This window comes from Pongo pygmaeus, chromosome 5 (assembly GCF_028885625.2).
Source record: "Pongo pygmaeus isolate AG05252 chromosome 5, NHGRI_mPonPyg2-v2.0_pri, whole genome shotgun sequence".
Taxonomy (NCBI): domain Eukaryota; kingdom Metazoa; phylum Chordata; class Mammalia; order Primates; family Hominidae; genus Pongo; species Pongo pygmaeus.
This window is the reverse complement of record NC_072378.2, coordinates 139029000-139042648: the sequence shown is the minus strand read 5'-3', so window position 1 is coordinate 139042648 and position 13649 is coordinate 139029000. Positions and strand designations below refer to the sequence as shown.

The window sequence follows — 13649 nt, the reverse complement described above, 5'->3', positions numbered from 1 at the left end:
ATAATGTATGAAATTTGTTAAGATAATCATCTCAGAATGTATATCAAATCGTGTTGTACACCTTAAATATATACAATTTTTATTTGTCAGTTATACCTTAGTAAAGCTGAGGGCAGAGGAGGAGGAGGGCAGAGTTAGAGAGACTCCTATAGCCTCATTTATGGACCATAATAGAACTCAATAACAGCTAGAGACTTCACTTTCAGGAGATGGCTGTAGATAGCAAAAGATTTCTGCCAAGATAGTTTTACAATTTCCTCATCACTAGTTTTATTATTTTATTCTTTCGTAAACTAAGAAATATGTTCAGTTTTTTTCTTTTAATATTTTTAAATATTAAATCTTATATTTAATTATATCTTAAAACTCTTTTTTTGGCAGTTGTTTTCTCATTGAAATTATTTATAGACTCTTTTTTCTTTTTTTCTTTTTTTTGAGACGGAGTCTCGCTCTGTCGCCCAGGCTGGAGTGCAGTGGCGCAATCTCGGCTCACTGCGAGCTCTACCTTCCGAGTTCACGCCATTCTCCTGCCTTTGCCTCCCGAGTAGCTGGGACCACAGGCACCCGCCACCAAGCCCGGCTAATTTTTTTGGTATTTTTAGTAGAGACGGGGTTTCACCATGTTAGCCAGGATGGTCTCTATCTCCTGACCTCGTGATCTGCCTGCCTCAGCCTCCCAAAGTGCTGGGATTACAGGCATGAGCCACTGCACCCAGCCTAGACTCTTTTTTCTTACCTATATTTAGTTCATTTTTCAAATAGTTCACGGATATTGTAGAAGCACCCAACTTCCAGACAGAAATTGAAGAAATGTTTCATACAGACAAGGTGAATCAGCCCTAGTGTTGCTTCCCTCTCTTTTACTGTGTAAACAAGTGTAATAAAAGGTAAATCTATGGGAAATGAAATATAAATGTTTTCATGTTTGATCATTCTTACTATTTAAAAGAAAAAGCATTGGCTTTAGGGCTGACAGCCTGCCAGGATCTGTGGATCTTCTAAAATAGGAGGAGCCAGGTCCTGAATGACATTGTTGAGCAGCTGCACTAATCCTGGATGGATGGACTGACTGCAGACTGGACGTTCTGTTACATGAGGAAAAAAATGTCTGTTTACCTCAATGCAGGATTTTTTTTTTTGTTTCAGGTGAAAGCATTCCTAATGATACGTTATCTATGGAGAAAAATTAGCACCACACTTTTCACTGATCTTGTTACTGAGACTTGAAGAGCATCTAGAATATTATGGGGAAATGGAAGCTCTGATCTAGATAATAAATCTACATGTGAATGAGAAGGGAGAAACAAAAGTTGCTAATGTGTAATGAGGTGATAGACACAGGCACACTGAGGATTCGCATTTGCAGTTGACCCCTAAATAAAATTGACATTCCATCTCCAGGCTTGGATATACTTAGGCTTCCCTTTTTTGGCAGCTTCTTTTGAAGCTGAACGCTTTTTTGAATCACATCAATAGTACATCCTAATTAGCCAGCTAGGAAAACATTATTAAGAAACCCGAGGCAGGTTCTCAACACCACAAATTATCCTACGAGGACAACCACAAAGAAAACTTATGTTTCCTTACACACCATGTTTTAATTACTCATTTCCATGTTTATCAGCTGCTGTAATCCAATCTCATTTATAGAAGATTTAAACCTGACGTATTATCGCTTGAATCTGTCTTCACTATCCTCCACCCTGTAAAATACACATGCACATTTCAGCTCACAGGTGCTGATCTTCTGCAGTTTGAACTGGATTTCCATGCTGACCGTACTCATGCATAATTGGGCAGTCACACAAATGCATTGCTCTGAGAGGGCCGCATGATTTATAGCCAAAACAACATCTTAGGAAGGTTCCCATACCCAGGCACCTGAAAAATCAACACAGATTTTGTTCTGTTGAAAAACCAGATTTTATAAAATTGGAGTTAATGCATTTTTAATTCTCATTTTATTGAGCTTTTCTATAATTTTGTAAAAGAAACTCGTAAGTTTTCAGAAAAGTTTTATAAGCAGATTATCAGAGGCCTTGGGTGACATTAGAAACACAGTGCCAAAGATTCATGTTTGTAAAGATACCAGAAGAAGTCATGCCTTTCATCAAGGACCGGTGCTTAAGCATTTTAGATCCACAGTTTGTGTCTTTGTCACATGGGTTTCTCCTCAGAGTCACGAGTTGCCTGCGGCATTTCCAGGACCCATTGAAGGCAGAAAGAAGAGGAAAGAGGGAGGGCTTTCTCTGACTGAGGTTTTTTGGGGGAGGTAAGCTCTTTCTGGTGACTTCTGCTTTCATCACATTGGAACTGTGTATGTCAACTTCCAGCTGCCTTGGGGGGGCTCTTGTGTTTTTATCAGGGCACACGGCTGCCCTAGAAAGTAATTGGTGTTGTATTAATACAAAAAGAGAGGGAAATGGGTACTGGATTGGCACAACAGTATATGCCATGGTATGCTGTTATTATTTTGTTGATTTTATTTGGATATAATCCTTTTGAAATAATTGCTCCCATCAAAGTGGTAGTACTTCATGTGGCTTTGCTGAAATTTTTTTTTAGTTTCAAAGTTGGGAAAATAAACTTAGTACTCATTGTATTAGCAAGTAAAGGACAATTGTAATTTTGTTTTCAACTATTGCTGTTGAATGTGATCCATTTTTCTCTGACTCATCTTAGTGTTGTAAACTAGTTAAAAGTCATGCCAAGTTAGGTGTCTGTTTCACAGATTTTTAAAACATCATTCCACAGCCTTTTACGAAGCAGCTACTTTTCTAGGGCGAATGGACAGCAAGAGATCAGTGGATGGGAATGATAAGAAATATCCTGACCTCAAAGAGCTTCTAATCTGCTGGGCCAAGGGGGGGAGCAGTTGGTAACTATAGTGAAAGGAAGCATGAAATACAAGCTAGATATGGAGGTTAAAGGAAACGTTTCTACAAGTCCTGCGGGAAGACAGTGACAGTGAGGACATAAAACAGAGGTAGTGTTATTGTTTAATTTCCATATTTTTAATTGTATTTTTATGAAACTCAATTAGTATATTACAGAAAGATCTTGTCACTTTAGTGAGGAAGGAAAAGGGACTTTATGAGTCAAGGATGTCATTAGAACATGTTAATTCCTCTTAGTTTCTTTCCCTCCTTGTTTTAGAGCTCTGCCAACTCCCAGTGCTTCAAGTAGCCACTTTCGGTGGGTGAATATGTTATGGATTTTAGTTTCCCTGAATAAAATATTGTAACCTAATCAAATTATCCACCAGTATGGAAATAAATTTTTTAAAATCAAAGCTTATAGAGCAGACACTGTCAACCTCTTTTCACACATCCTCTGACTCATATCATTCATGTGCACACCCCTCAGAGTGTGGGTGGTTTCTTTTTCACATAATTAGAATCATACTGTATGTATTGTTCTGCAACTGGCTTTACCCCACCTCGTAACAGCTTTTAAAAATTCTTTTCTTCTCAGTGTACATGGAATAGTGTTTTGTTTTGTTTTGTTTTGTTTTGTTTTTCAGTCAAGGCTGGTACCACCCTTACCTGGGGATTTAAAAAACAAAATATGTGGGAGCATTTTATGGAGAAATAGTTGGCCCAGAATACTAATAACATCTCATTGAGAAACAATGATATGTGTACTGAAAAGAAATTGAATTTGTCACATTAAAAAAAAGAGAGAATGATATGGAAATACCTGTTGTTCTTAATATTTCTTTAAAAAAATTAAAATAATTTAAAAAATATGATTGTACCATAAGTATTTTCTTATCAATGGCCAGTGTCTTTACACATCTATTGGTTTGCATGTACAAGAGCATAGCACAAACTAGAAGAATTGCTGGGTCAAAGGATATGCATGTTCAAAATTTAATGATGCTCTCAAATCACTCTCCAAAAAGGCTGTACAAAATTGCAGTCCTAATAACAGCATACACATTTTCCCACATCCTTTTCAACACTTGAGAGTATCAGTTAATTTTTTTTGCAAGCATATTAAGAAAAAATAAAGTCTTGTTTAAATTTCCATTTTCCTTTCCAGAAAAAGTCTGCAACAGAGTCTTTCAGTTTAATGATAAATGACTAATTTGCTCTTAGATATGCAGTTAGTGCTCATCTTCTCTGGATTCTCTGCTGCCTATTTCATTCATGTTTCAAAAACAGACTCATTTACAAATCAGTCACCTCTTTGGAGTGTCTTTTTAGTCCCATCTGCACAGGGTGTCACACTGATCCTCATTGGCAGGAGTAAATTTTATGAAGAACTATGAATTTGTATTTGCATAGAGGGAGCTGTATTTTTGAAACTGGTTGCTACTGCATCACTGGGTTGGTGAAATCAAATTAGGGACAATGAGCAATGTAAACAAAGAAATAGAATATAAAATATTGGAGCGTATCATACAGTAAGGGTAAGACATGTTTCGTGAAACAGTTCATATGCATTTGTGTTTTGAATATGGGTTTCTATGTACATATATATGCATATATAATATGTATACTGCGTTGTGATGTGAAATATCTCCGAGCTAAGGAATGCTGGTATGGAGAATCTCAGCTTTAAACATTTATTCAAAGCACAGTTTATTTCTGCCCTGCCTGAGGCAACAGTTTCACACTTGATTGTGGCATTTCAGAAAATAAGTTGCCAATCATAAAAATACTTTGTGAAGGGTTAAAGACTAAGCCTTTTTTTTTTTTTTTTGAGATGGAGTCTTGCTCTGTTGCCAGGCTGGAGTGCGGTGGTGTGATCTGGGCATCTCAGCTCACTGAGTGAGCTGAGTGATTCTCCTGCCTCAGCCTCCCGCATAGCTGGGACTACAGGCAAGCGCCACTACTCCTGGCTAATTTTTGTATTTTTAGTAGAGATGGGATTTCACCTTGTTGGCCAGGATGGTCTTGATCCCTTGACCTCGTGATCCACCCTCCTCGGCCTCCCAAAGTGCTGAGATTACAGGCTTGAGCCACCGTGCCTGGCCAAGACTAAGGCTTTTTAAGAGGAACTTAAATGCTTAGAGATACATGTCACCTAGTTGGACCTGGAAATATAGTAGGTGTGGAAAGTCAAATTGTCTTGAGTGCAGAATGAAGAAATGAAGTTTTACACCCTACTAAATTTAATTTCACGGAGCAATTTAATTTTTCCTTGCTTCAGTGCAGTTACTGAACTTGACTTTGTGGTAGCTATTTAGCTCTGCAGGCAAGAGAATGCAGAGGAAATCCTTGAATTTCAACAGCCTCTCCCTGTGAGTGGGCACAAGTGCAACTGATTATCCAAAAGTAGTTGCTTAAACTAATTTAGACTATTTAGCTAACCTCAATCCCAGTGCCGATCTTATGTTGCTTAGAAAATTACCTGTTGGTGATTATAAGAAATGGAGGTAATTAAAATTTAAAAAAGTGATGGAACATTCTGCATGTGGGTGTATTTAATTATCTAGCAGGTGTTCATATTTCTACAGTGTGAAACTTGTGTGTAAACAATGGCCTTTCTGTTAGAAATTCTATTCGCACTTTTGTGTTTCTCCCCTTTTAGAGGTAGGTATTTTCAATTGCTTGGAGAATAACAGTGATGATCTAACTAATTTGTTTTGCATTGTGTGTTTCCTATGTGATTATATATTTTTTTGCTTGTTTTACTTCAACTGATTCTAACTTTTCTTACTTGAATTACTCTTGTTCAGTAATTGCATCTTCATAAAAAATGATATGAATGGAAACATGATTTTCTAGATTTTAAAGTAATTTTAGAAAAATTGGGCTTTTAAAGTTCTGTGATATAGCCATACCTTAATTTTTTTTTTTTTTTTTTTTTTAAGACGGAGTTTCACTCTTGTTGCCCAAGCTGGAGTGTAATGGCCTGATCTCGGCTCACCGCAACCTCTGCCTCCCGGGTTCAAGTGATTCTCCTGCCTCAACCTCCCGAGTAGCTGGGATTACAGGCATGAGCCACCATGCCTGGCTAATTTTGTATTTTTAGTAGAGACGGGGTTTCTCTATGTTGGTCAGGCTGGTCTCGAACTCCTGACCTCAGGTGATCTGCCCGCCTCAGCCTCCCAAAGTGCTACGATTACAGGCATGAACCACCGCGCCTGGCCAGCCATACCTTAATTTAAATTTTATAAGGTATTACTGATACATTTTAGCAAAGGTAAACACAAAGCAATAAATATTATTTCATCTAGCAGAGAAGATGAAGTGAAAGTTCTTTAAGGACTATCAACCAGAACATAAAATTATTGAATACTAATGTTCTGATACAGTTTTATGGTCTATATTGTTAATAAGAAATAGAAGCAGTATTAACATTGAGTATACTTATTGTGTTACTTTAAATTTAGGTAAAATTATTTAACCCCAAAAAAGTGTGAAATAATTTTATACATATTCAGTCTAATCATATCTTTGTGATGGTATTTTCTGTTGATCTCATATGTGTTTGGTCAGTGGTAGCAAGGTATCTGATACCTATTGTGGTTTCCAATGGGCACCTCCTGTCAATGTAACTTTGCTTATGTAAGCGCCTTGAGCTCTTTGCTGGTGGTGAGTGTGATGACTGACATTTCTGTCATGTACCTTCTGGAATGTTGTTAGACAGGAGATCCTTCACATGAGTATATGGATAGTATATATGCTGTGGATCCATGTTATTACCCTTATCCCCTTCCTCGTGGAAAACACTCCTTTCCATTCACCTTCCATCTAAAGAAGCTGCTGCTATATCTGGAAAGAGGAGACAAGGTTAGGGTTAGGTGATTTCTGAGTGAGCATTGAAGTTTCGTTGTTTCTACAACTGTTCTATTCTGTTAACGTGTGTCATAACTTAAGATGATGTAAATGCTAATTAAACCTATTGGCTTGATGAAAGAAGCTTGCATATTACAAAAAGAAAGTCTTATTAGTAGATGTTTAGAAATACAAAGGAAAACTGTCACACCACAGTTTGTGCTCCAAAATTTATTTTGTGAATTTCTTTGAATAGAATTCTTTGTGTTCCTTAATGTTTTTGCTTTTCCTAAGATTTGACCTCTCCAAATTTAAATAATAAATGGAAAAAGCTTGTCAACATTTAGGTTAAACTGAAGAAATACCAATAAAGGTCAGTTGTAATACATATGCGTTTTTTTCTTTGAAAAATATTAGATATTACATTAAGTTGGTTGGCATGTGTAGCTATTAAAGCTTAACAGATGAGTTTTATGGCATGTTATCAAAATACGAGGTAATTTAGAAGAACTTTGTTACAATGAGATCGAACTTGCTTTAATTAAGGAAGACCCAAACACAAAGCCTTATGTGCTGGGAGGAAGGTCCTCTATCTGCCAAGCTTCTTCACCTACGCCAAATACGTTGTGCAAGTGGATGGTAAGATAGGGCTGTTCCGAGGTCTGAGGCCCCAGCTGATGTCCAATGCCCTCTTCACTGTGACCCGGGTAGCATGAAGAAGGCTTTCCCTCTAGATGAGATCTAGCAGGTTTCCAACAAGGGTGATATGAAGACTTCCCTGAAGAAAGTTGTGAAGGAGACCTTCTATGGGATAATGATGCAGTGCGTGTCCCGCATGTTGGCCCACCCCCTGCATGTCATCTCAATGCGCTGGATGGTCCAGTTTGTGGGATGGGAAGCCAAGGACAGTGGCGTGCTGAGCTCCATTGGGAAGCTTTTCAAAGAGGAAGGGCTGCTGGGATTTGTTGGATTAATCCCTCACCTCCTGGGTGATGTTGTTTTCTTGTGAGGCTGTAACCTACTGGCCCACTTCATCAGTGCCTACCTGGTGGATGACAGCTTCCACCAGGCCCTGGCCATCCAGAGCCACACCAAGTGCTTGACAGGGATCACAGTGAGCATGCTGACCTACCCCTTCCTGCTAGTTGGCGACCTCATGGCTGTGAACAACTGTGGGCTGCAGGCTGGGCTCCCCCGTTACTCCCCGGTGTTCAAATCCTGGATTCACTGCTGGAAGTACCTGAGTATGCAGGGCCAGCTCTTCCGAGGCTCCAGCCTGCTTTTCTGCTGGGTGTCATCAGGATCATGCTTCGCCCTGGAGTAACCTGAATCATCTAAAAAACACAGTCTTAACCTGGCCACCATGAGTGAGGCCTGACCATCTCGGGATACCTGCAAGACGACTCCAACTCAACAACAACCAGATGTGCTCCAGCCCAGCTGGGCTTCAGTTTCCATATTTGCCATGTGTCTATCCAGATGTGGAGTTGGGTGGAGGTGAGGCTGCACCCAGTGGACTGGGTCACCTGCCAGACCTGGGAAAGGTCGGAGGAAATGGGGAGTTGGCAGAATCCCCATACCTCCTGGATTTGCTGAGTCTGTCTTGTGCAGAGGGCTGGAGAATGGCTCGTGGGGGCCCAGGTTGGACAGGGAAAGGATAATGGGGTCAGAACCCACCCCATCTACCCCTCCAGTCAGCCCAGAGCCCATCCTGCAGCTCAGCTGGGAGCATCATTCTCCTTCTTTGTAAATAGGGCGTGATCCCCTGGCACACGGCCACCATCATGTCTAGGCCTATACTGGTAGGCAGATGCTAGGCTCTGCCTGCGTTTTTCTCAACACTACTCTTTTTATATGAGGGCAGCACCTTCCTCTGAATGGGAAATCATGTGACTACTGAGAATGTGTCCTCCTCATCTAATGCTCATCTGTTTAATGGCGATGCCTAACATATAGGATCTGGTTACCTGTGCAGTTGTGAATACTCAGAGGTTGGGCAGATCAGTGTCTCTAGTCCTATCCAGTTCATGGTAAGATTTGGCCCCATCTGCTGCAAATAAATGTATTGATGGTGGAAAAAAGAAAAAAAAAAAGAAATAGAGTTCCCTGTTTTTTTTTTTTTTTTGGATGGCTTTATAGAAGGAAATAAAGATATATATTACATATAGGTCCAATTTAAGGACGATCCATAGAGTATCAAGTTTCAGAATGGCTTCATTGTCTTGAGGAAGTAAAGCTATTGAATACAAATGGTATATGGAATGAGAGTATTCTCTGCCTTTCCTAGTGAGAGACTAACTAGATGAAGTGTATAGAGCTGACACCCTCCCAGGCTAGTGGACTGTGAGAGGTTCTGGATGAAAGGTTAAAAGATTGCTTGTTCTTGTCTTTCCACTGATTTTGCTGGTTAGCCTGACACTCACCCTAATGGTGAATGAAGTGTAGTGTATACACTTTCCTATAATAAACCTGGTGTATCATTTCCCTTGTTCAGCTTCTTGAAGATTATGTGTTGCATAATAACTAAGCCTCTATATCCAACTCCTTCTTAATTTTACCAATAAACAAGTTACATTAAAAAGGTATATGAAGGACTACATTTTTATACTAATGCTGTTCAGATATGCTATTTTATAGTTGACTATATTCATTCCTCACCCCCAATCTACTACTCGTCTATTGCCTTGCTTTCAAATATTTTCCCAGAAATTAAGAAAAAAAAAATTCTTGCCTCTTCTATGCTCTTAGTCCCCAGAAATACAGTATAAGTTCTGAAGATGGAATATAAATTGCTCTTATGATCTGTTACAGTGAGGGTTCCAAGAAAATTACTGCTTTCGGTATTTACACCATTGGGTGGGCCCTTCCTTCTCTGCATGGCATAAGTCTGAGACTTTAACTGATAAAATCAGCAGAATCGATACTGTGCAAGTTCCAGGCCTAAGTTTTGAGAAGTCCCAGCAATTATATCTAAGAAGTCCAGTTATTTTAGTGGGAGGTCACATGAATGGAGAGAGGCCCTAGGACTACATGCTGGGAGAGAGGAAGGCTTGGCCATCCAAGTATCCTACCTGGTCTTGGTCAGCTAAATGCAGCCTTATATGATGGCTGGGGAGGTGAGCAGAAGAACTGTTGAGCTGAGCCTTGCCTAGATTGCAGAATCTTGAGCAAAACAGTCCATTGTTTTGTTTAAGCCATTAAGTTTTAGAGCGGTTAGTTATGCAGCAGTAGATAAGTGAAAACACTCCTACATTGATGTTCATTGATAGATGCATTTTAATAACTGCTTAGCAACTGTGTGTGTGTGTGTACGGTCTGGAAAGGTAAAATATATATTTTGCTAATCAGCTATAAAAATAGGTTCATCAGTGTATTATGTGCTATTTACTAATATAGTTACACCAAGAGGGAAGGAAACAATGAAACTGAAGAGATTTGAATGTCACACAGTGCTGTTATAATTAAATGCAAGCTTCCATACCGTAACTCACTAAAAGTAGTGGTGACTTTGAAAAATTTGGCAACAATTTAAACTGCAAAGTTGAAAGAGAAATGTGTATAAGAAAATTAGACACCGGTGCAGTGGCTCACGCCTGTAATCCCAGCATTTTGGGAGGCTGAGGCAGTGGATCACTTGAGGTCAGGAGTTTGAGACCAGCCTTGCCAACATGGTGAAACCCCGTCTCTAGTGAAAATACTAAAATTAGCCGGGCATGGCGTGCACCTGTAATCCCAGCTACTCGGGAGGCGGAGGCAGGAGAATCACCTGAACCCTGAGGTAGAGGTTGCAGTGAGGCGAGATTATGCCACTGCACTCCAGCCTGGGCACAGAGAGAGTCGCCATCTCAAAAAAAAAAAAAAAAAAAAGTGAGAAATATTTTTTGATGGGATCAATTTTTAAGTTCTTTTTCCTCACAAAATTGTTTTCAATTGACATTTCAAGCAAAATGCGTCTGTAGGTTGACTGATTACAAATGTTTTCACTCAAGCACACCGGCTTCTAAATCTGTCTGTAAGCTGCTCTCTTAAAAAAGTGAATAAGCTTAGGAAATAATTATTCCTCAAAGTACACAAAACTCCCGAGCATGCCTTTGTTCTGTAGACAGATCTGATTCATCAAGAAACATCAAGATAATTGTCACGATTTAAAATTTTGAAAGGAACCCAGGAGTCTTGGCTTAAGTATAAAACTTTCTGTTGCTTTCTTGGCATGATGCCTCCAGTTGAATATTTTGTGCTGTACGTTGCTCCATTTTTTTGTTTTGTTTTGTATTTTCGCCCCCAGGACAGGAAACTACAGAACAAAATATATTCATTTTGGTAACCAATGCTGGTCCTTTGGTGATTCACTGTTTTTGGGAGATTAGTACAGAAAGGAGAAGCTGAGAGTTGGATGCTGTGTCCTAGTGGATGCAAATGATGACCAAGATTTTACTCTCCATCACAGATGTTTGTAAAACTGGGAATCACAATTTTGACACATGAAGAACAACATTCACATTAAAGTACTCACATCTCATAATTCATTTATTTCAGGCAGTAGTGTGTGCCATTTTAATTAAAATTCTTAATGGACTCAAACAGTTCTTATTTGAATACACCAGTGTTTCCTCTTTTCTTGGGACTGTGTGATTGTGTAAAAGTAGAAAAATGTTTTCTTACTAGGTTGTAAGCTGCAGGAGAGCAGGGTCACGTTTCATTTACTCATGACTGTAAACCCAGAATGGAGGACAGACCCTCACATTTGTAAGTACACACTCAGTTTTTTTTTGAATTAATGAATTTAGCTTTTTAATCAGTTTACCCCTCACCCCTTACCCTCAGGAGTTGCTGCTTTAGGTAGAACTTCAACAATTCCAGATTGGCAGATTATATTGAGGGAGTTGTGTTTTCCTACTTCTTCCTCCATGGATAGTCACTGATTTATTCTACCACATTTCCATGAAGTATTGATAAGAATTTTTTTTTTTCCTCGAGACAGTGTCTTGCTCTGCCGCCCAGGCTGGAGTGCAGTGGTGCAATCTGCAGGGGCTTACACAACCTCTGCCTCCCAGGCTCATATGATCCTCCCACCTCAGCCTCCCAAGTGGCTGGTTGATAAGAATTTTTAATTCAAGAACCTGTATATGCTGAGTCTTTTCAATATATTATTTCTAATCCTTACAACAGGTTCTTTGGAGTTAGGGGTTAAAAATATTGGTGTGTTTAATTTTCTTATAATTCCGTATTGAAAACCTATAACAAGGGATTTATGTGGTATGTAACAAGGGATTTGTGTGGTATGTTGAGAATGTTAAGATGTTTCTGGAATTACTGAGTTGGAAGATGCTTGAATAAGAAAGATGCATTGGAAAGGCTATTGTATTCCTATAATTAGATGACAAGAGGAAATTGTAGGTTCTTGAGAACTTGTACTAACATTCTGTGGTAACTGCTTGTATTTAAGTTTTTCTCCCACCTGAAAGAGTATAAAGAAATGTTGGCTCTAGGTTTATCTTTTTGCTGATTATATCATACACTCATTCATTTAAAACATTTTAACAATATACATTGAGCACTTATTTTCTGTCAGACACCTTTTAAATTCTTCAGGTTCTTCAGTGAACAAAAAGACCAAAATTTCTGCTCTGGTGATGTTTGTGGAGGCAGAGAGAAAACACTACAGGCCAGGTGGGGTGGCTCACGCCTGTAATCCCAGCACTTTGGGAGGCTGAGGTGAGCAGATCACAAGGTCAGGAGATCAAGACCATCGTGGCCAACATGGTGAAACCCCGTCTCTACTAAAAATACAAAAATTAGCTGGGCATGGCGGTGCACACCTGTAGTCCCAGCTACTCGGAAGGCTGGGCAGGAGAATTGCTTGAACCTAGGAGGTGGGGGCTGCAGTGAGCTGAGATCACGCTACTGCACTCCGACCTGGGCAACAGAGCAAGACTCTGTCTCAAAAAAAAAGAAAAATACTACAATAACAAAAAGTCAATATTATAGTAGGATATAAGGTGATTAGTGCTATAGAACAAATAAAACAGGCTAATGCACATCCAGGAGAGAGAGAGAGGGTTATAATTTTCAGTAGGCCGCGTAGGCCTCATTAAGGTGACTTTTGAGCAAAGATGGGAGAGGAGCCGGAGAACCTTCGTGGTTGAGGGAAGGGCCAGAGTGCTGAGTGCCCGGGGCCCTGTTGCATTGGAGGAATGCATTGACGTTTCAGTGTGGTCCACATTGCTGTCAGATCATGCTGGTGTTCGTGGACCTTATTGAAAATGATTATCATATATAACTCTATTATCCTGTCATCAAATCATACAAGAACACTAAACAGAGACATCATTAGAACAGAACCACGTAGTAAGATGTGACCTGGAAACGTTTATTTTGCCTTTTATGGTTTTAAAGGTTTACACACATCATGCTGTGCCTCAGTGACAGATGACTCTTGTTCCAGAATTCCCGGTCAGGCCCTAGAGGCCTTTTAGATGTTTAGGTTTCAAAATTATTGACTCTGTATTCAAGGTTAGAGACCATATAAATCAGCTGTAGGATAAAGGAGTTGAAGCATGTAAAATTCCTTAAATCTGTGCCTATACATAGTAAGTATTCTACCGATATGAATTGACTCTAGAACAAACATTTTAAGTCAGTAGATACATTTAAAATATGTACCCATGTAAAAAACACATAAACTAAGTTAACTTTTATTAAGACATAATAATTTATCGTTTGTCTCCTTCATTTTGTTTGTATCACCCTATTTCCTTATCTCATAGTCCCTGCTCCTTTTAAGTAAAAACCAGATTTTCAGATAATAATAGTATTAATAACACAGCAATGCCTGTGTCTCTTTTTTGAAAAGGTGGTTTTATTTGTATGTTTTATGTTTTTAAACTTTTCAATACAGATGACTTTTTCAACTATTTAATA

General features: G+C 39.2%; 1 protein-coding gene and 1 pseudogene across 3 annotated transcripts in view; both read left to right on the top strand.

Moving 5' to 3' along the window:
* The window catches only part of NHSL1 (NHS like 1), a 276666-nt gene that overhangs the window by 34450 nt on the left and 228567 nt on the right, over nucleotides 1-13649 (top strand). The gene's annotated exons all lie outside the window — the stretch shown is intronic.
* LOC129039184 (mitochondrial carrier homolog 1-like) lies at nucleotides 7286-8219 on the top strand (annotated as a pseudogene).